Raw genomic sequence first — 21,779 nt, forward strand, 5'->3', positions numbered from 1 at the left:
TGTGAATTTCTCTGTAACTCTAAGCTGTATTGTTTGCACAACTCTATTCATACTGAATAGAAATGAAATCCTCATGAAAATGCTTATTTACTTAAATTAACATCATTAAAAAAATATTGATTCTTCTGTAATCCATGAACTCTTAAAAAGGAAGACAGATGGTCTTCAATGCAATTTATTGATTATTTGACAAAATATGTAAATATTCCAGATTCTAGTCTAGAAGCTGCAGAGATAGAGTTGAATAAGCAGAGATCATTTTTCTCTATATAGATTACAATCTGTCTACCCAAAGAAAAAACTGAGTAATTAATGACACTTAAATGTGAAGTTCAGTGAGGAGATAACTACATCCACAACCTCATGTAGACAAAAATAAACTTGTAAGTTTAATCTCTTAAAGGTTGCTCCTAGTATTAATAACTTTTGTGTGACATAAATATTAGATTGATTTTCTACACTGGTGGGATCATTGGATAGATCAGTAATACACATGCCTCGTGAAGGTAATGAATAGTCCCTGAATTATGGGGTAAGCATAGTGCTAGTTTTAAATGGGGTAAGCATAGTGCTAGTTTTATAGATATATAATTTTATGATGCATTTGTTAGCCCTCTATGCTAAAGTTACTTCATGTTTTTGAAACTTAAATAATTTAACTTAGAAGTAATTTAACTCCTAACAGTCAGAATTTTTTCAGTTCTTTAAGAAGCAGGTAGGTTATATTGAATCATTATAGTTTCAAATATTAATATGTGATATTAAAATATGTCAATATGTCAATTAAAAAGCATGATTAACTATGGTAAACTAAGAAAGTGAGACATCCTGCCACAAAACACTAAGGGTAGGATCTTCCTATATTTTGACCACACTGAAATACACAACTGGATCAATTGTTAAAAAGAACAATTCAGTAAAAAGACGCAGTCCATAAATTTTGGTTAAATTGATAGTCACAGCTTTCATTACTGAAATAATCTGTTTCTGCCCTAAATGGGGACACCTTGATAATGGCTTCTACTAGAGATCAAATTCCTCAAGGGGAAACCATCATCTCTACTTCTTTTGAATTTCATCACAGTCTCAGGACAAGAATTCTGCACCTAGTGAAACTTACTGAAGGTTGAATAAATCAACTTTGACCCTCTCTTCATACTATTTAATATTAAAATGAGGGCTTCCCTGGTGGCTCAGCAGTAAAGAATTTGCCTGCAATGCAGGAGATCTGACTTTGATTCCTGGTTGGGTACATCCCCCGGAGGAGTGCGTGATAACTCACTCCAGTTTTCTTGCCTGGAGGATCCCATGGACAGAGGAGCCTGACAGGCTGTAGTCCATAGGGTCACAAAGAGTAGGAAATGACTGAAGCAACTGAGTGCAAATGCACACACACAATATTAAAATGAAATAAGTTTAATCAATACACATTGTTTTATGCATCCTCTGCTCTCTGTACTCTTTCTTATCATGGAAGCTCTTGTGCTCTATGAACCCTGGAATTGCATGAAAGTACTAACACTTTAGAGTAGGACAGTACTGAATAAGATGAGCTTCAGGCACATTTTAGAAAACTAGTGATCTGTGCGCTGTTGGTAGGAAAAACTGCCTATTCATTGGCAGAGATAAGGAAAAAAAGAGGTGGTGTTGCAAGAGTAACATGGGAGAAGCATAAAAAGTGACATGGACAGGAGAAAAAAGAGAGATATGAATATCAGCTCAGTTCAGTTCAGTTTAGTCGCTCAGTCGTGGCCGACTCTTTGAGACCCCATGGACGGCAGCACGCCAGGCTAGAGGGCAGTGATATTTAAAAAGTTGGGTTTTAACTTCCTGTGAAAGGAAGCAGTTACTTTTCATTTTTTAAAAAGTTGTACATTAGAAATAAATTTCAAATCCAAATTATTGTCCCACCATATTGAGTACATTTGCTACTTGGTTCTGTTTCGAGAAAGCTTCACTGAAAGCTGTGTGATCTTAGTGTAAGGAAGAAGAGAAAAAGAAACCTTGAAAATCTCTCACTTTGTCATGACTGGGCTGAGGGCAGATGACTCAGTGTGAATTCAAATTAAATCATTTAACCTTTTTCTCTTACTCAACCCATCTGGGGAACTGAAACACAAGCGTTTCACCATGAAACAGATGGTGCACTAAGGCTAAATTTTCCCAGATTAAAAAAGAAGAAGAGAAATGTGTTGTAAGTGCTAAAAGAACCAAACGTGGAAGAAGACCAAGGATTCAAAGGAACAGAGCTATAAACTGGATCAAATTTTTTCCTTTGTAGAAAATAATGTAAGTACTTAAAAAATAAGCCCTGTGAAATGATCTGGGGACAAAGTAAAATGTTTCCTCAGCACCATATGTGTAAAGGTGATCATTATCAGTGGTTATGTATGGAAATAAAATGCTCTTTGTTGGTACAGAATTCTGTGTTCATTTACCTGTCTCAGAGAACAGGTATGATTTCTTTAGAGTATTATTTTTGTTATTTATTTGATATCTGTGAAGGTAATACTAATAACATTTCTTGAGAAAATGTATGGGACCCATCTGATTATAGCTCTGCTGAAATTTATCACTAGTTGACAAATTTAAAATATTTCTAGTGTGGTCTAGAATAATTATGTTTTCTAACCTATTCTCACTCTCTCTATGTATTATATATTTGCCTACATATGTGTGTATTTCTGTCTGTGTATATGTGTATATATATATATACATAATTCTAATTTGATTGTATATGAAAGAGTATTACGTTCAAATCTATGTGTATGCCAGAACTCTTACATCTGTGATATTTTATGGGAGAAGATGTGTACTGTTGCAGTGAAAGTAAAGATATGTTGATGAAAAAAGTAGGACATAATAGAAAGTAGAAATATTTCCTGGCTGGTTGTGATAAACTCAGGGGAAGTTAGCTTACTATTTAAAATACATAGTTCATAGATGAGGCTAAATGTGAAACCCAGGAAATTCACATTGCAGAATCCAGATGCCATAGACTAGAAACCCAGATTGGACTTTAGGCCCAGGACTGCCTCCAAGGGTAGGTGGCACTGTGGGTCATACAAACCAGTGTTGCCTTTGGTGGGGAGCCTTGGTCCTCTTAGACGGCGCATATTGATTTCTCCATCATTATGTCTAGAGTGAAAGTGAAAGTGTTAGTTGCTCAGATGTGTCTGACTCTGCAACCCTGTGGACTGTAGCCCGCCAGGCTCCGCTGTCATGGGATTCTTTGGGAAGAATACTGGAGTGGGTTGCCACAGTCTCCTCCAGGGGATCTTCCTGACCCAGGGATCAAACCCAGGTCTCCAGCATTGCAGGCACATTCTTCACCATCTGAGCCCCCAGGGAATCTCTAGAGTACCTTCATATAGTTTCCCTTCTGAATGAAAATACAGAACATAAATTCCTCTGTATCTAGTACTGAATTTTTCTCCCTTTCCCCACTAAACTAATCCTGAGATATGACGTGTAATCTGGGTTCCATGTAGATTAAGAATTATTTCTAATCCTTTATCATGACCAGAAGTACATCATGACTGACAGTAGGTAAGCAGTCAGGCTCACTTAAGAACAGTGCATTTACATTCTTTTATTGATGGTGTGTAATGGAATTTGCTGAGTATAAACTCATATAAACACTTTAAAATCATTTCTACTCTCTCCATAAATCTAGCATAAAAGCATCTGGTGCTGTGTCTATAATTAACATTAAAAATAACTAGTGTTGTTTTATAAAGTCATTGTTATCATTTCTCTCTGAGCATCAATTCTCTATATATTCAAATCACACAAGCTGTTCCCTGTCCTCACTGCACGGCAAGAACTGCAACCAAAACAACGAATGTAATTTGAACATGTCACAAAATTCCAATTGGTGGCTTCAAGTATTATGTGCTCCATCGTTGCCCGAATGTTATAACTCTCAGTGGCTAGGAAGAGTCTCCAAATAGGTGAAAGATATGAATAAAAAATTTCCTTAAAGGAAAATCCTCTAGATTACTGTCTAAGCTGAAACTTTATTTCAACTGTGCTGTAGTATAGTGAAGGCTTCCCTGGTATCTCAGCTGGTAAAGAATCCATCTCCAAGGCAGAGACCCCGGTTCAATTCCTAGGTCGGGAAGATCCCCTGGAGAAGGGATAAACTACTGACTCCAGTATTCTTGGGCTTCCCTGGTGGCTCAGATGGTAAAGAATCCACCTTCAATGTGGGAGACCTGGGTTTGACTCCTGGATTGGGAAGATCCCCTGGAGGAGGGCATGGCAACCCACTCCAGTATTTTTGCCTGGAGAATCCCCAGGGACAGGGGATCCTGGTGGGCTATAGTCCATGGGGTTGCAAAGAGTCAGACATCCCTGAGGAACTAAGCACAGCATGGCACATAGTATAATGCATTTAAGTTACAACATTTTAGAATAGATAACCAAACCGCTAAGAGGACTGACTGTTCTATCAAATGAGAAAGCGTGAATCTTCCTGGTTGTCAGGTAATGGCTGACAGCATACTCTTAGCACACCATGAAGAAAGGGAACGCTTTTGCTATATCTTCTATTTCTTAGGCACCATGTTGAAAATGTTACTTGCTCTGTCATGTCTGATTCTTTTGTGACCCCATGGACTATAGCCTGCCAAGCTCCTCTGCTTACCTAGGCAAGAATACTGCAGTGGGTTGCCGTTTCTTTTTCCAAGGAATATTCCTGACCCAGGGATTGAACATGGGTCTCCTGCATCTTAGCCAGACTCTTTACCATCTGAACCAACAGGGAAGCATTTTAATACCATACGCTTACTCCTTGGAAGGAAAGTTATGACCAACCGAGGAACGCATGTAAGAATTAAAGATTTTAAAATTAAAAAATAAAAAACTAAAATAAATAAATAAAAAATAAAATAAAAAAATTTAAAAAATAAAATATTAAAAAAAAATAAAAAGCAGAGACATTACTTTGTCATCAAAGGTCCATCTAGTCAAGGCTATGGTTTTTCCAGTGGTCATGTATGGATGTAAGAGTTGGACTGTGAAGAAAGCTGAGTGCTGAAGCATTGATGCTTTTGAACTGTCGTATTGGAAAAGACTCTTGAGAGTCCCTTGGACTGCAAGGAGATCCAACCAATCCATCCTAAGGGAGATCAGTCCTGGATGTTCATTGGAAGAACTGATGTTGAAGCTGAAACCTCAATACTTTGGCCACCTAAAATGAAGATCTGACTCACTGGAAAAGACCCTGATGCTGGGAAAGATTGAGGGCAGGAAGAGAAGGGGAGGACAGAGGATGAGATGGTTGGATGGCATCACCAACTCAATGGACATGGGTTTGGGTGGACTCCAGGAGTTGGTGATGGACAGGGAGGCCTGGCGTGCTGCAGTTCCTGGGGTCACAGAGTCAGACAGGACTGAGTGACTGAACCGAATTGAACTGAGTCTACCTTATTTAATCTCCAAACTCCCTCTTTGGTAGATATTATTATACCAATTTTACAGATGAGTGAACCAAGGCACAAGAATTTAAATCATCCCAACTCTAATCTTTATGGATCCAAAGTCCAAGCTTTTCCCACTAAATTGCATCAACTGCCACAAGAAGGAGAAACTTATATTTGCATTTTTAGACATCTTAAACACAAATATTTTTATGTTAACCTACAAATGTCCCTACTGCTTCAAGGACTTCAACAGCCCTGTTCAATTACTTGTGGTTTATTAGAGTTAAGATTCTCCAAAATGAGTGCTTGAAAATTCTGGATTTCTACTCAAGAGCACAGAGAAATAACACAGATCTCCTTCTTTTTCTTCCTTTTAATGGTCCTGAAATAAAATGAAACTTCTATTCTGCAGTGTGTTGATATTTTTAACACGTATGCATCAGCATATGTTAACATAATTTAAAATCTCTAATATTATTCTTAAAGCACTATCTTATTTGGGATTCTGAGTGCAACTTTCTGATTAAATTAACTCATAATTATCATGTGTGAAAAGAATAACATATCCAGGCTTCCATCAACACGGCTCTTTTGGTTTCTGCTTTTTAAAGCCTTTTCTCTTCTTGGAGGTTGCTTCCCCCAAAAGGTAAACAGTAAGAGAACTTTAACTTGTCTTGAAAGTTGCAACAAAATAGCTAAAAATGCTGGAAGCTAGGCTTCAACAATATGTGAACCAGAACTTCTAGATGTACAGGCTGGATTTAGAAAAGGGAAAGGGACGAGATCAAATTGCCAACATCAGCTGGATCATAGAAAAAGCAAGGGAATTCCAGAATGGCATCTACTTCTGCATCACTGACTACGCTAAAGCCTTTGACTGCGTGGATCACAACAAACTGTGCAAAATTCTCAAAGAGATGGGACTACCAGCCTACCTGACCTGCCTCCAGAGGAACCTATATGCAGGTCAACAGTTAGAACAAGACATGGAACAATTAACTGGTTCCAAATTAGGAAAGGAATACTTCAAGGCTATATATTGTCACCCTGCTAATTTAACTTATGTGCGGAGTGCATCCTGCGAAATGCAGGGCTGGATGAAGCGCAAGCTGGAATCAAGAACACCAGGAGGAATATCAATAACCTCAGATATGCAGATGATACTACCCTTATGGCAGAAAGCGAAGAGAAACTAAATAGCCTCTTGATGAAGGTGAAAGAGGAGAGTGAAAAAACTGGCTTAGAACTCAATATTCAAAAAACTAAGATTGTAGCATGCATTCCCATCACTTCATGGCAAATAGATGGGGAAACAATGGAACAGTGACAGATTCTATTTTCTTGGCCTCCAAAATCACTGTGGACAGTGACTGCAGCCATGAAATCAAAACACACTTGCTCCTTGGAAGAAAAGCTATAAGAAACCTAAACAGTGTATTAAAAAGCAGAGACATCACTTTGCCAACAAAGGTCCATTTAGTCAAAGCTATGGTTTTTTCCAGTAGTCATGTACAAATGTGAGAGTTGGACTGTAAAGAAAGCTGAGTGCTGAAGAATTGATGCCTTCGAACTGTGATGCTGGAGAAGACTCTTGAGAGTCCCTTGGACAGGAAGAAGATCCAACCAGTCAATCCTAAAGGAAATCAATCTCGAATACTCATTGGAAGGACTGATGCTGAAGCTGAAGCTCCAATACTTTGTTCACCTGATGGGAAGAGCCAACTCATTGGAAAAGACCCTGATGCAGGGAAAGACAGAAGGCAAGAAGAGAAGGGGATGACAGAGAATGTCACGGTTAGATGGCATCATGGATTCAATGGGTGTGACTTTGAGCCAATTCCAGGAGACAGTGAAGGACAGAGAAACCTGGCACACTGAAGTCCATGAGGTCACAAAGAGCTGGACATGACTGAACAACTGAACAACGACAGCTGAAAATTGTGTAACATTATTTATTTTCTTAGCATGGCTTTTGTAAATAATATTTCTCACAATCAAGGCCAAATGAACAATTACTGAATCATTAAAGATGTGAGCAGTCTGATCTGAACCAGATCTCTCCACTCTGTGAACGCATCCAAAAGACACATAAGAAAAAGAGCATCTTGGAGGCTTCCTCTCCAACTGCAATTAAGATGTTATGTAAGTAATTCATATATTAATCACACTCTCAATCAATATCATCCAGGATTTTCTAACCTAATCCTTGAGCTGGTCAGCATAATAAAGCGTTCTGTGGACAAATAAGTTTTGGAGAAGTTCTCAATACTTCATTGACCTCATGGTGTTTCATATTGTACATCCTTAATCCAAAAGGTCCGTCTAGTCAAGGCTATGTGGATGTGAGAGTCAGACTATAAAGAAAGCTGAGCACTGAAGAATTGATGCTTTTGAACTGTGGTGTTGGAGAAGACTCTTGAGAGTCCCTTGGACTGCAAGGAGATCCAACCAGTCCATTCTAAAGGAGATCAGTCCTGGCTGTTCATTAGAAGGACTGATGTTGAAGCTGAAACTCCAGTACTTTGGCCACCTGATGTGAAGATCTGACTCATTGAAAAGACCCTGATGCTGGGAAAGATTGAGGGCAGGAGGAGAAGGGGAGGACAGAGGATGAGATGGTTGGATGACACAATGGACATGGGTTTGGGTGGACTCCAGGAGTTGGTGATGGACAGGGAGGCCTGGCGTGCTGCGATTCCTGGGGTCGCAAAAAGTCAGACAGGACTGAGCAACTGAACTGAACTGAATCTGTTTAATACTAACTTTGAGGAGATTTGCTGTAAAGGAGCTATTTAACTTTTTTTGGTCATGGAGCTCTTTGGCTTCTCAACATTCCAAGGAACTACTGCTTCTTAGACCAGACACTGGGAAATCATGGAGTGGGGAGATTTCTATAGGCTATAGGGTTTCAAGTAGCTGAAGTGCTCATTAATTAACTTAATGACATAAAAGAATATAGAGAAGAAATAGAACATTTACAGCATACATAATTAAAAGAGACAGAATATCTTAAAATTTATTTAGTACAACCTTCGACTTTTAGTTTATTTTTCTAGTTAAACTTTTCTTACTACGGAAGATTGGTAGTATTTAAGTGTGTTTTCCAATAGCTGTATTTATTTTTGTTGGTAAATAAAGTTACACTGAGGTTTTAGACCAAGAAGTATCCCTAGATCTTATTCTCTAATGCAAACATGCAGAACTCTTTATAAAGACTTTTCAAGAGCTCTTTGTCATTCAAACACTGAGAATCAGATCAAGGTGGACAGCAAACCATGACTTTTGTTCTCCTCTGAAATTGGCCACAAAGATTCCAAAAGAGAGTTTGTTACAAATAAACAGGGTTCTGTGGTTATTGATGGTCTCAAATGTTCACGTTTTTGTGTTCATTTTCATTTGCAAATATGGAGGGATAAGATCCAACCTCCTGTTCTTTTACCTCTCACCTAAAAATCACTGCATTCATATATGGATGAGTAGAAAACTGTGTTCACTTTGGAGTGTCTGCAGTTCCAAAAATACCATTAACAATCCATCTTCTTTTTTTTTAACTGCACACCTATTAGAATAGCTAAAAAATATATATATATATATATACTGACAGTACCCAATGCTGGCAAGTATATGGAGACACTGGCTCTCTCATAAATTGCTGATGGGAATGCAAAATGAGGCAGCCACTCCAGAAGTTTCGCAGTTTCTTTTAAAAATTAAGCACAACTTAACATGGCTTTCCTGGTAGCTCAGAGGTTAAAAGCTCCTGCCTACAATGAGGGAGACCTGGGTTCGATCTCTGGAGAAGGAAATGGCAACCCACTCCAGTACTCTTGCCTGGAAAATCCCATGGACCGAGGAGCCTGGTAGGCTACAGTCCGTGGGGTCACAAAGAGTCGGACACGACTGAGCGACTTCACTTAACGTGTAATCATACTCCTGGACTTTTCTTCTAGAAAAATGAAAATATATGTTTATGCAAAAACTTGTAGATAATATCTACAGCAATTTTAATTGTCACAGCCCCAAACTGGAAACAATGTATAAGTCCTTCGGGGGTGAAGAATAAACACTGTGGTAATTCATCCTAGGGAATGCTGCTGCTGCTAAGTCACTTCAGTCGTGTCCAACTCTGTGCGACCCCACAGACAGGAGCCTACCAGGTTCCTCCGTCCTTGGGGTTCTCTAGGCAAGAATACTGGAGTGGGTTGCCATTTCCTTCTCCAATACATGAAAGTGAAAAGTGAAAGTGAAGTCGCTCAGTTGTGTCCGACTCTTAGCGACCCCATGGACTGCAGCCTACCAGGCTCCTCCGTCCATGGGATTTTCCAGGCAAGAGTACTGGAGTGGGTTGCCATTGCCTTTTCCATACCACTCAGCAATAAAAAGGAATTAACTATTTTTACATGCAGAAACACAAATTAGTCTCAAGATAATTATGGTGAATTTCTTTAAAAGCCGACCACAACATGCTACACACTGTGTGATTTCATTTATATAACATTTTAAATGATAAAACTACAGGAGTGGAGAATAGATCAATAGTGTCCAGGTATGGTGAAGGAGGTGGTGAAACTATAAAGGATACCACAAGGGAGCCCCTTTGTGATGAGTTCTGCATCTTGACTTTTGTGGAGCTCATAAGAAAAACATAATAAAACTTCAAAGAATTATGTTCACATGTATACCTATATATATATATAGGTATATATATATATATGTATATGTATATGTGTGTATATATATATATATATACACACATTTAAAAACCTCTAAAATCTAAGGTCTGTGGGCTAGTTAATTGTATTGTGTCAATGTCCATTTCCTAGTTTTGAAAACTGTGCTATAGTTACGTAAAATGTTACCGTTAGGAAAGACTAAGTGATGGGTACAGAGGACTTCTTAATACTATTTTTGCAACTCCCTGGAGGTTATAATTATTTAAAAATAAAAGACTTTTAAAAGCTTTTCAAAATTTCACCTGTTTTTCAGGGGCAGGGGAGCGGGAGGGGTGGGCGAAGATACAAGCTTCTAGCTATAAAATGAATAAGTCATGGGGGTGTAATGTACAGCTTGGAGACTAGAGTTAACATTATTGTATTATATTATTGAAAGTTGATAAGAGAGTAGATCCAAGAAGTTCTCATCACAAGAAAAAAATTTCTAACCATGTGTGGCAATGGCTGTGACCTAGACTTACTGTGGTGATGATTTTGCAATATAAATAAATATTAATCATTATGCTGTTAACCTGAAACTAATGTCAATTATACCTCAAATAAAAAAAGAAAAAAAATTCATCCATTTTAAAAAGTCTTGTGTCTTAGGTCATCTATCCAAATTCAACTATGATCAAATTGTCTGAGAATTCCACATCATTTTGTTCTCAGTATAATTCTTTACAGTGAAACTCAGAGGTAAGATTTATGTTAATGTTTTTCATTATAAAAATGCTGTCTTAGGCCTCATGGAGAGCAAATGAAGATCATTTTCAACTCAAATTTAGAAAAAGATGTTACCTAAACATACTTTCTAAAAACAATGAAATTTAACATGGTAGGTGAGGCTTAAACTGCAGCTTTGTGGACAACACCTTTTAAGCTGTGGGGGAAATTACTAATATTTTCTTTGGTATGAGTGCATAAGGGAAAAACTAAAATAGAGTAATCATGCCATGTGGACAATGATTTTATCAAATGCTTACATGATTCCAAAACAGTGTCAGATGTATGATTCTGGGAGTGGCGCATGGAGGAATTACCAGTGAAATTCTGTGGGAAGTTGTAAACTTCCTACAAGTGATTTGAAGGTCTAAAAAGAAAATGTTGATTAAAAAAATAAGTGTCAGATCATGTCCAAGATACAACATGATACTGAACAAGCTTCTTGAATGACCCACTAGGAAGTCATTTATATATTCCCAAAGTTGACTTTGGCCGTATCTTCTTTATGTAAAGCTATAGATGATCAGTTTAGTGGAGGAAAAAAATACATAAGTTGTTGAAAATATTTTTCATGATTCAAATCATGACTAGATCGACAGTTATAAATGTTTCTCTTTGCATTGTTTTAGGGCTTCCCTGGTGGCTCAGAGGGTAATCTGCTTGCAATGCAGGAGACCTGGGTTCGATCCCTGGGTCAGGAAGATACCCTGGAGAAGGAAATGGCAACAGACTCCAGTACTCTTGCCTGGAGAAATCCATGGATGGAGAAGCCTGGTAGGCTATAGTCCATGGGGTCGCAAAGAGTCCTATATGACTGAGCAACTTCACTTTCTTTTGCATTGTCTTATCCAGGGCATTTATGGTCTCTGCTTTGCTTTAGGCATATATTTCCAAAGACTTGTAAATTTGTTGTCCTGTTATGTCCCAGGGGCCTTACATACCTCAGCCTTAATGTATTAATATTGAGTTCATGATCTGAATACAATTTCATGCAAACTTTTTTTCTCTTCTGGAGTTTCAATCTTGGTTAATGATATGCCATCCACCCATTTCCAAGCTGGAATACCTTTCTCCTTCACCTGCATCCCATCACCAAATACTGTCAACTCTTACAAACATTTTCAAATTCAGACTCTAGTGGCCACTGGAATCACCATCTCTACCTAAGCATGTCATAAGTCTGTGTTAAACCTCCACTGGCTCCTTAAGAGACTAGGGTTTAACTGTTCTCAACACAAACAAGCAAGAATAACTATGTGACATGCTAAAGGTGTTAGCTAATGCCCCTGTAGCAACTGTATCACGACATATAAATATATCAAGCCAATGCATTGTATACTTTGAACCTACACAATGTTATATACCTGTTATATCTCAACTTTAAAACAACAACAAACAAGCAAAAAACCTCTCCCTTGGCTCCTGATGACATTCTATTAGTTTTCTGTGGTTGCCATAACAAATCACCACAAACTGCGTGGGTTAAAACAATGCAAATGATTGGCTCCCGTGCATGTATGTTAATCACTCAGTCATGTCCAACTCTGCAGCTCCATGGATGATAGCCCACCAGGCTTCTCTTTCTGTGGAGTTCTCCAGGCAAGAACACTGCAGTGGGTTGCCATTCTCTTCTCCAGGAATCTTCCCTACCCAGGGATTGAGTCTGGGCCTCCTGCATTGCAGGAAGATTCTTTACTATCTGAGTCACCAGGGAAGCCCAAATGATTGGCTACCTCACTGTTTTCTAGGTCACAAGTCTGACACGGATCGCTCTTGGTTAAAATCAAGGTGTTAGCCAGGCTATGTTTCTTCCTCTAGACTCTAGGGGAGAATTGCTTTCCTGCTCATTTGGGTTGTTGGCAGAATTCAGTTCCCTGTGGTTGTAGGACCAAGGTCTCATTTCCTTGCTGGCTTTTGGCAGGGAGTTTATTCTCAGCATCAGGAAGCTGCCCACATTCCTTGGTTTGCGGCTTCCATCCTCCATCTTCAAAGCCAGCCACGTCTGGTCAAATCCTTCTCATGCTGCATTTCACTTCTCTGACCCTTCTTCCATCCTCACATTTCTCTCTGACCCAGCTGGAAAGACTCAGCTTTTAAAGACTCATGTGATTAGACTGGCATAATCCAAGATAATCTCCCCATCTCCAGATCCTTAACCTTAAGCACTTTGCGAAATTCCCTTTGCCACATAAGGTAACATAGTCACAGGTTCAGGGGAGGAGGATGCTGACACCTTCAGGAACCATTATTTTGCATTCCAGAAGTGTGTTGTAGTTTTAGGAAAGCCAATACGTAAACTCATTCTTCTTCCAAATTAAAAAAAAAAAAAATTGAGAGAGAAAATGCGGAAGCCAGGCAGACTGCAGGGCATAGAAATAGCAGCTTCCTTAGTGATAAAGCTGTTTTAGAGATGTTGACTTTAGACTCATGGCAAAAAGGCTTTCTAATATGCTATCCCTGAATTAGACAGCCTTTTCCCTCAGTCACAGCTGGTAGGAGCAGACACAAGCTCCTGTAAAGATCTCAGTGGAGGAGCAGAGTGTTTGAACTGTGCATGTTCAGTTACATTCCCAAAGTCATTTTCCAACCTTCTAACTTTGCAGAGATGAGTGTAAAGTGGGACAGTGTGGTGACAGGACAGTGGAAGCTCTCTATGAAAACGTGATGGAAGGAGACTGAAAGTGACATAATTTTAGCTACCATTTCTTAAACACTTAGTATGCACCAGATATTTCACGTATTCTATTGTTGATATGCCACCAATCATGCAAGATAGATGTTATTAAATATTAAATAATTCGCTTGACTCATCACAGTCTGCCAACTGAATCCATACTTCAAGTACTATATTTTTCAGAATAGAACCACACTCACTACTTTATCTCTAACCAGTACCCTCCTTGTATTCAGCATCCCATCAACTAAGTCTTCTTACTGTTCCTCTGAAAAACACCAACTTTCTTTTTAGACCATCTCTTTTCTATTTAGACCATCTCTCCAGTCTTTCTGTGGTAAACTCTTCAGTTCAGTTCAGTTCAGTTCAGTTGCTCAGTCGTGTCTGACTCTTTGGGACCCCATGAATCACAGCACGCCAGGCCTCCCTGTCCATCACCAACACCTGGAGTTCACTCAGACTCACGTCCGTCAAGTCAGTGATGCCGTCCAGCCATCCCATCCTCTTTCATTCCCTTCTCCTCCTGCCCCCAATCCCTCCCAGCATCAGGGTCTTTTCCAATGAGTCAACTCTTCACATAAGGTGACCAAAGTATTGGAGTTTCAGCTTTAGCATCAGTCCTTCCAGTGAATGCCCAGGACTGATCTCCTTTAGAATGGACCAGTTGGATCTCCTTGCAGTCCAAGGGACTCTCAAGAGTCTTCTCCAAAACCACAGTTCAAAAGCATCAATTCTTCAGCACTCAGCTTTCTTTACAGTCCAACTCTCACATCCTTATATGACCACTGGAAAAACCATAGCCTTGACTAGATGGACCTTTGTTGGCAAAGTAATGTCTCTACTTTTGACTATTCTACCTAGGTTGGTCATAACTTTCCTTCTAAGGAGTAAGCATCTTTTAATTTCATGGCTGCAGTCACCATCTGCAGTGATTTTGGAGCCCCAAAAAATAAAGTCTGACACTGTTTCCACTGTTTCCCCATCTATTTCCCATGCAGTGATGGGACCAGATGCCATGATCTTAGTTTTCTGAATGTTGAGCTCTAAGCCAACTTTTTCACTCTCCTCTTTCACTTTCATCAAGAGGCTTTTTAGTTCCTCTTCACTTTCTGCCATAAGGGTGGTGTCATCTGCACATCTGAGGTTATTGATATTTTTGCCGGCACTCTTGATTCCAGCTTGTGCTTCTTCCAGCCCAGCGTTTCTCATGTAAACTCTTACTCCTCCTTTAAGACAATGAGGTATATCTCCTCTGGAGACAGCGCTGTACCTCTCTCCAGACTTCATTCTCTGGAGGTCATACCTTTGCATGTATCTTCAATGTCTCACACACTGGCATAGTAGAATTTAGGCATAAATTCTGTAATAGTATTTGGGCATAATAGAATTTCACTGAATATAATGTAATATGAATGTAATGGGTTTTGAATACAATTTGTGAATGTATTTCTCTGCTTACATTTCTGTGTGCATGCTCAGTTGCTCAGTGGTGTCTGACTCTGCAACCTCATGGACTGTAGCCTGCTGTTTACATGTCTGCCTTCCTCTTATTCACTGTTTTAGCCCCAGCACCACCATCTCCATGTCTGACATATAAACAGAATGTTCTGCATAAACTTTTCCTGAAAGAATAAGTAAATTAATGATTTAATTAATTCTGTCAAAAACAGAATATATTATTGGAGTTGTCTGTATAAGTATACCTGGATTCTGTGATCAACTAGATCTTGCTCTTTAAAGGGAACTAACAATATATAAATCAAGAAGCCTTCTCATGGCCAACAAAGTCCTAAATAGTCCATCCTCAGGACACTTTCCTGATGACCAAACAATCTTTCCTGGTTGGTTGCCCTATTTGTTTTTATTTTATAGGAGGTATAACAACATACTTAATATTATACTATATTATATATTGGTTTATTTCCTTTATGCTCAACTAAATGATCAGCCCTGTAAGAACGGGGACTTGGTTTTATTCAACAGCTCAAACAATGCCTACTGCATAACAGGTTTTAAATTAATTCTTGTTCAGTGAATGAAAGGATGAATGAGATAGTGTGGAATGGGAGAAAAAACAGGACTTTGTAATCCGAGAGGACTGGATTAAAATCAAAGTTCTCCAATGTCACTAGCTGTCTGGTCTCAAGCAAAGCGTTTAATGTTTAATAGTATCCGTCTTGCCCAGTTGGTGGGATATTGACAGTGGTATATGTAAAATATCTGGCACATACTGTTTAAGAAATAGTGGCTATGATTATGTCACATGCTTTTATAGTTCAAGGTTTTATGTTAAAATTATTAACGGAGATCAGTTTTCTCACTGCTGGTCAAGTATATTTTTACGTACCTCTTCACGAGGAATGAAGTGAAATTTTAAGAAACATACCCTGTTGCTATCAGCGGGGTCAAGTGTCTTTAATGGAGTGTCCTAATATCTACTAAACTTACTAAGAATGCTATAAAAGGATTTTAAACATTCCTAAGCAAGAAATATTTCAAAAGCTTCCAAAAAGCTCTCCAAGGTTAGTGCTTCTCATTCAACCCCAGAACGCTGGGCCAGAGTGGCAGTCATAAGACACCCAGGGCCTCTGCAAAGCTAAAAGATCTTTGTATGCATATGTCACGGGCTGGTTCATAAAACAATAACAAAAACCAGCCTTCTATCTTTTCCAGAATGTTTCATTGCATCTGCAATTATCCTAGATATGACACTAAATACAATTACAGTTTCAAGTTATGTGATAATAGAGAACTTTTTATCTTAAATTATTCTGATTATTTTAAATATAATCATTATTTTCTATCTGGCATCTTATGGATTTCAAAGAAAAGTTGTGTCCATTGTATCTGCAGGATAGGGAAACACACACTATGCACTGCAGGCACCTCATCTCAGTCAAATTTGAACCACCCAAGGCTGTATGTTGTCACCCTGCTTATTTAACTTATATGCAGAGTACATCATGAGAAACACTGGGCTGGAAGAAGCACAAGCTGGAATCAAGAGTGCTGGCAGAAATATCAATAACCTCAGATATGAAGATGACACCACCCTTATGGCAGAAAGTGAAAAACTAAAGAGACTCTTGATGAAAGTGAAAGAGAAGAGTGAAAAAGTTAGCTTAAAGCTCAACAGTCAGAAAACTAAGATCATGGCATCTGGTCCCATCAATTCATGGGAAATAGATGGGGAAACAGTGGAAACAGTGTCAGACTTTATTTTGGGGGGCTCCAAAATCACTGCAGATGGTGATTGCAGCCATGAAATTCAAAGATGCTTACTCCTTGGAAGGAAAGTTATGACCAACCTAGATAGTATATTGAAAAGCAGAGACATTACTTTGCCAACAAAGGTCCATCTAGTCAAGGCTATGGTTTTTCCAGTGATCATGTACAGATGTGAGAGTTGGACTGTGAAGAAAGCTGAGCACTGAAGAATTGATGCTTTTGAACTGTGGGGTTGAAGAAGACTCTTGAGAGTCCCTTGGACTGCAAGGAGATCCAACCAGTCCATTCTAAAGGAGATCAGTCCTGGGTGTTCACTGGAAGGACTGATGCTAAAGCTGAAACTCCAATACTTTGGTCACCATATGTGAAGAAATGACTCATTGGAAAAGACCCTGATGCTGGGAGGGATTGGGGGCAGGAGGAGAAGGGGATGACAGAGAATGAGATGGCTGGATGGCATCACCGACTCGATGGACATGAGTTTGAGTGAACTCTGGGAGTTGGTGATAGACAGGGAGGCCTGGCGTGCTGCGATTTATGGGGTCGCAAAGAGTCGGACATGACTGGGTGACTGAACTGAACTGAAAGTAGGTATTCCATAGAGTTTTTGATGAGTTTAAAGTATAAGTCTCAGACAGAGTCTAGTGTCTATTAATAGACATATTTTCCATGTGGGAAAAAAGCAAACAAGCATCATGCCATTTCTTCATTTTGTTTTCTGCTCTTGCGGTTGAGTCTTCCATCATTCCTGAACCACTTTTATAGGACATGTACAACGTGCTTTACTGAATCATGGTCAAATCATCCATTCATCCTTTCACTAACAGAGACTTATAAACAACTATTATAGTCCAAACACTGTATTAGGTATCTGACTTGCATGTTGAATGAGATAATCAAGGCTTATATGCCCCTGGGAGAGCCAAAAAAATTAAATAATGGAACAAACCAAATATTAGGTCTTTGGATAATTATTTGAGCTATAATGAAAACATGTGACAGAGTAACTTGAGGCATATGTAGACTACTGTCTTAGGGAAGACTTAAGAGGAGACATTTCTGAGAAACTGACAAACTGAAACCACGATAAGGAGTCAGGTTAAGTAAAGACCACAGCAAGAGTTTTGGATTTTGTTCTTTATCTAATGGGAGTTCATTCTGGAAGCTAAGAGGACAAGTTTTGTAGGGGGCAACAGTGGAAACAATGCGATGAAGTAGAAAGATATTTGTCATTAAGAAAAAGTAATAAAGGTAACAGAAGATTGTACATTTCTATGAACTTGCCCATTTCTTCAAGGTTGTCCCTTTTATTATAAACAGTTGCTGATAATAGTATCCTTTATGCTCAATAGATCCTTTGTATTTCTGTACTGTCTGTTGTAACTTCTCCTTTTTCATTTCTAATTTTATTGATTTGGATTATCTCCCTTTTTTTTTTTCTCGATGAAAAAAAGTCTGACAAGTGGGTTATGATGAACGTATATGCCGGGCAGCAATGGAGATGCAGACAGTGAAAACAGACTTTTGGACACAGAGGAGGAAGAAGAGGGTGGGATGAATTGAGAGAGTAGCATGGAAACATATACATTACCACATGTAAAGTAGATAGCCAGTGGGAATTTGCAGAGAGCTCAAACTCAGTGCTCTGTGACAACCTAGAGGGGTGGGATAGGATGGGAGGTGGGAATGAGGTTCAAGAGGAAGGTGACGTGCATACACCTGTGGCTCATTCATGATGACATATGGCAGAAAGTAACACAATATGGTCAAGCAACTATTCTACAATTCAAAATAAATGAATAAATAACAAAGACTTGTAAAAGCAATAGAAAGTAATAAGGGGATAGGAAAAGATGAGCAGTGGTGATAGAAAGAGTGATCAGGAAAGGCATCTCTGTGGAAGAGTCTACATTTGAGAAGGGATCTGAGTGACGTGAGGGAGGAAAAATATTTCAGGCTGCTGAATGCAGCAGTGACAGCAGGAATGAGGAAAAGTGAACACAGGGAGGCTGCAGAGATGACATAGGCTGCAGAGATGACATAGTCTGCAGGTGGATTGGATGCTGAGCGTCGGGGAGGAGAGAGACCCTAAGGCTTGAATGGTTCCATGAAGGCTGATGTAGAAATCTAAGAGGGGAGTTTTTTTTTTTTTTTCTTTCTTTCTTTGCTGTGCCCTTCATTGCTTTCTCTAGTTAAGAGTTGCTGCTTGTGGGCTCTCTAGTTGTGACACATAGGCTTAGTTGTCCCTTGGCATGTGGGATCTTGATTCCCTGACCAGGAATTGAACCTGTGTCCTCTGTATTAGAAGGCAGATTCTTAACCATTGGGCCACCAGGAAAGTCCCCAAGGAGATTTTTGAAAGGCTTGGTGAATGAAGAATGTATTTTGTGTATCAACGATAACTTTAATGATCTGTGAGACATAAAATAGGAAAGCAGTAAACCTTTATATAGAAAGCCAACTGCAGTCCCCTTATCTGGTATGACTCTATCTCCCAAAGATGGTCAAACTTTGGCTCTTTTATTGAAGACTGCCGAGAAAGAGTGCAGTCAGTCATCTGCCCTGGGTTGTGTGAAGGGAGAAGGCAAGCCCACAGCATGAAACTATAACATCCTCCTTGAGAATTAATTTTACTCATAGTTTAGGGGAAAAAAGAGCATTTTCACAGAAACACAAATACACAGAAGTTATGGAGTTGAGTGAAATATATGCACGGATTTAAAAGATGGAATAAACCCAGAAAATGCTACAATGAAAATACAAACTCTTGTGTGTATAACACCTTGGGGAAACAATGTATATGTAAATCAAAAGAAATATTTTATAATTTTTAAATATAGAAAATTGGAATTATTGATTTTTTAGTTTTTTGCTTAAAAGCAGAAAAATTAGGGGAAATATGAAAGTTTTATAAATGAGCAGCAGAAAATGTATGGCAAACTGTTGATACTGACTTCCTCAAAATTCAGGTAAGAAACAGATGGTTTTTCTGCCACGGATTTTTTTGTGCATAATTACCTGTTTAAGTGTTTAATTTTATTTCCCCCTCCTTTTTCTTATTTCTAGAATCATAATTATGAGATCAATTGTATTCTGCTTCAAACATTTGGCCCACAACCTGCTAATCCATTAACTAATCTATCAAATTTTTGGAGAAAAATAATCCAGGCATTTACATACAAAGGAGGTTAATCACTTTCAATTGTTTGATTTTTATTTAATTTGATCATCTGCAACTGAAATGCATGTGAGGCCTGGGTTTTTAATCCAGTAAATTCTCTGGACAAATGTCACTGCCTGTTCTTAGGTCTGATTCCATTGTGCCAGGCTTCCCAGTGGCAGTTTGGGTAATCTGTTATTCAGATATCTCTGCCCTGCCAAGTTTCTATTTAAGCAGGAAAGGAAGTGATTATGGATTTGTCCTCCTTAAAAGAAAAGCCTGAGGGACAGATTATTGTCAGAGTAGCAATGTTTAAGTTATTGAGGCAGAAATAACTTGTGCAAAAAAAAAAAATACATAAAGTGGTCCCAAGAGGATTAACACATGACTTAAATGCCTCCACATCAACCTCATTAGACAGTTCAATGATAATTTTTCCATTGTAAGTACATGGCACTTTTATTCACAATGATGTTAAGAAAAAAAAAAAAGAATAATTATCTTTTCTAGCATTTTAACAAAAGATTTTACAATGACAAAATAGTTTACTGAAAATAGCAGTTGAGAGGTCTGTTATAATTCTATTGTTACTTTCAGAGCAGATGCCATGTCACATGTAAAATGCCAAGACCATGGAAAAATATTTTTAGCTGGGTAAAAATATGTGACATTTAGGAAAGAAATGGTAGTGCCTAGATTCATTTGTTAATTGAGCACTCCAACATTTTCTATACGCAATTGTTTGAAGGTTACAGAATGTAAAAGAGATGCAATCCTTGTCTTCATGGAATATATATCTTTAGACAATTAAGAAACACTTTTCTTTATAATTTTTAACATACAAGAGAGAAAAAGAGAAAGGTAGATAGATCAAATGTGTTTTTGATCTCATCAAGAAGAGGTCCCAGTATTGACTTCAATATGACCAAATCTTGGGCTGGACCTTAATGGGGAGAAAATGTCTTAAATGAGCAAAGGGGATTTTCTGGAGTAGAAGCTGCAAATGGGAGAGAAACATTGTAAAAGAATGTGGGAGAAACTCACATAAACTTCAGACAAAATTAAACAGGGGTTGAGGAGACAAAAGACAGAAATTACCTTAACTCACTGGCAAGTTTTTTGAGCAATATTTAAGGTAAATAAGTGTAAGGTAGGATAGAAATAGATGACATTTTTTTAAAGTTGGGATATAGGCAACAAAATCTTAAACTTTGGGAAGTCTTGAAAAATCTGTCACATAAGGGCATCAAAGCCACAGACAGTGAGGCTATTATGTGTCATTTTTTAGTCACTAAGTCAGGTCCAACTCTTGGCAACCTCAAGGACTGCAGTGCGCCAGGCTTCCCTGCCCCTCATCATCTCCCAGAGTTTGCTCAAACTCATGTCCATTGAGTCGGTGATGCCATCCAACCATCTCATCCTCTGTGGCCCCCTTCTCCTCCTGCCCTCAATCTTTCCCAGCATCAGGGTCTTTTCCAATGAGTCAGCTCTTCACATCAGGTGGCCAAAGTATTGGAGCTTCAGCTTCAGTATCAGTCCTCCCAATGAATATTCAGGGTTGATCTCCTTTAGGATTGACTGGTTTGATCTCCTTGCTGTCCAAGAGACTCTCAAGTATCTTTTCCAGCACCGCAGTTGAAAAGCATCAATTCTTAGGTGCTCAGTCTTCTTTATGGTCTCACATCCGTACATGACCATATGAACCTTTGTCAGCACACTCTATATAGGACCTCAGTAACTTTTAACAACAACAACAACAAAAAACCATTTATGTGTTGCCTATTGATTTTTGTCTCTAAAGTGAAGATGCAAGTTTCACTTTGGAACAGATTTTTTGGAACATTGTTTTATAT

The sequence above is a fragment of the Capra hircus genome, chromosome 12, assembly GCF_001704415.2.
Source record: "Capra hircus breed San Clemente chromosome 12, ASM170441v1, whole genome shotgun sequence".
In the NCBI taxonomy this organism is placed as follows: Eukaryota; Metazoa; Chordata; class Mammalia; order Artiodactyla; family Bovidae; genus Capra; species Capra hircus.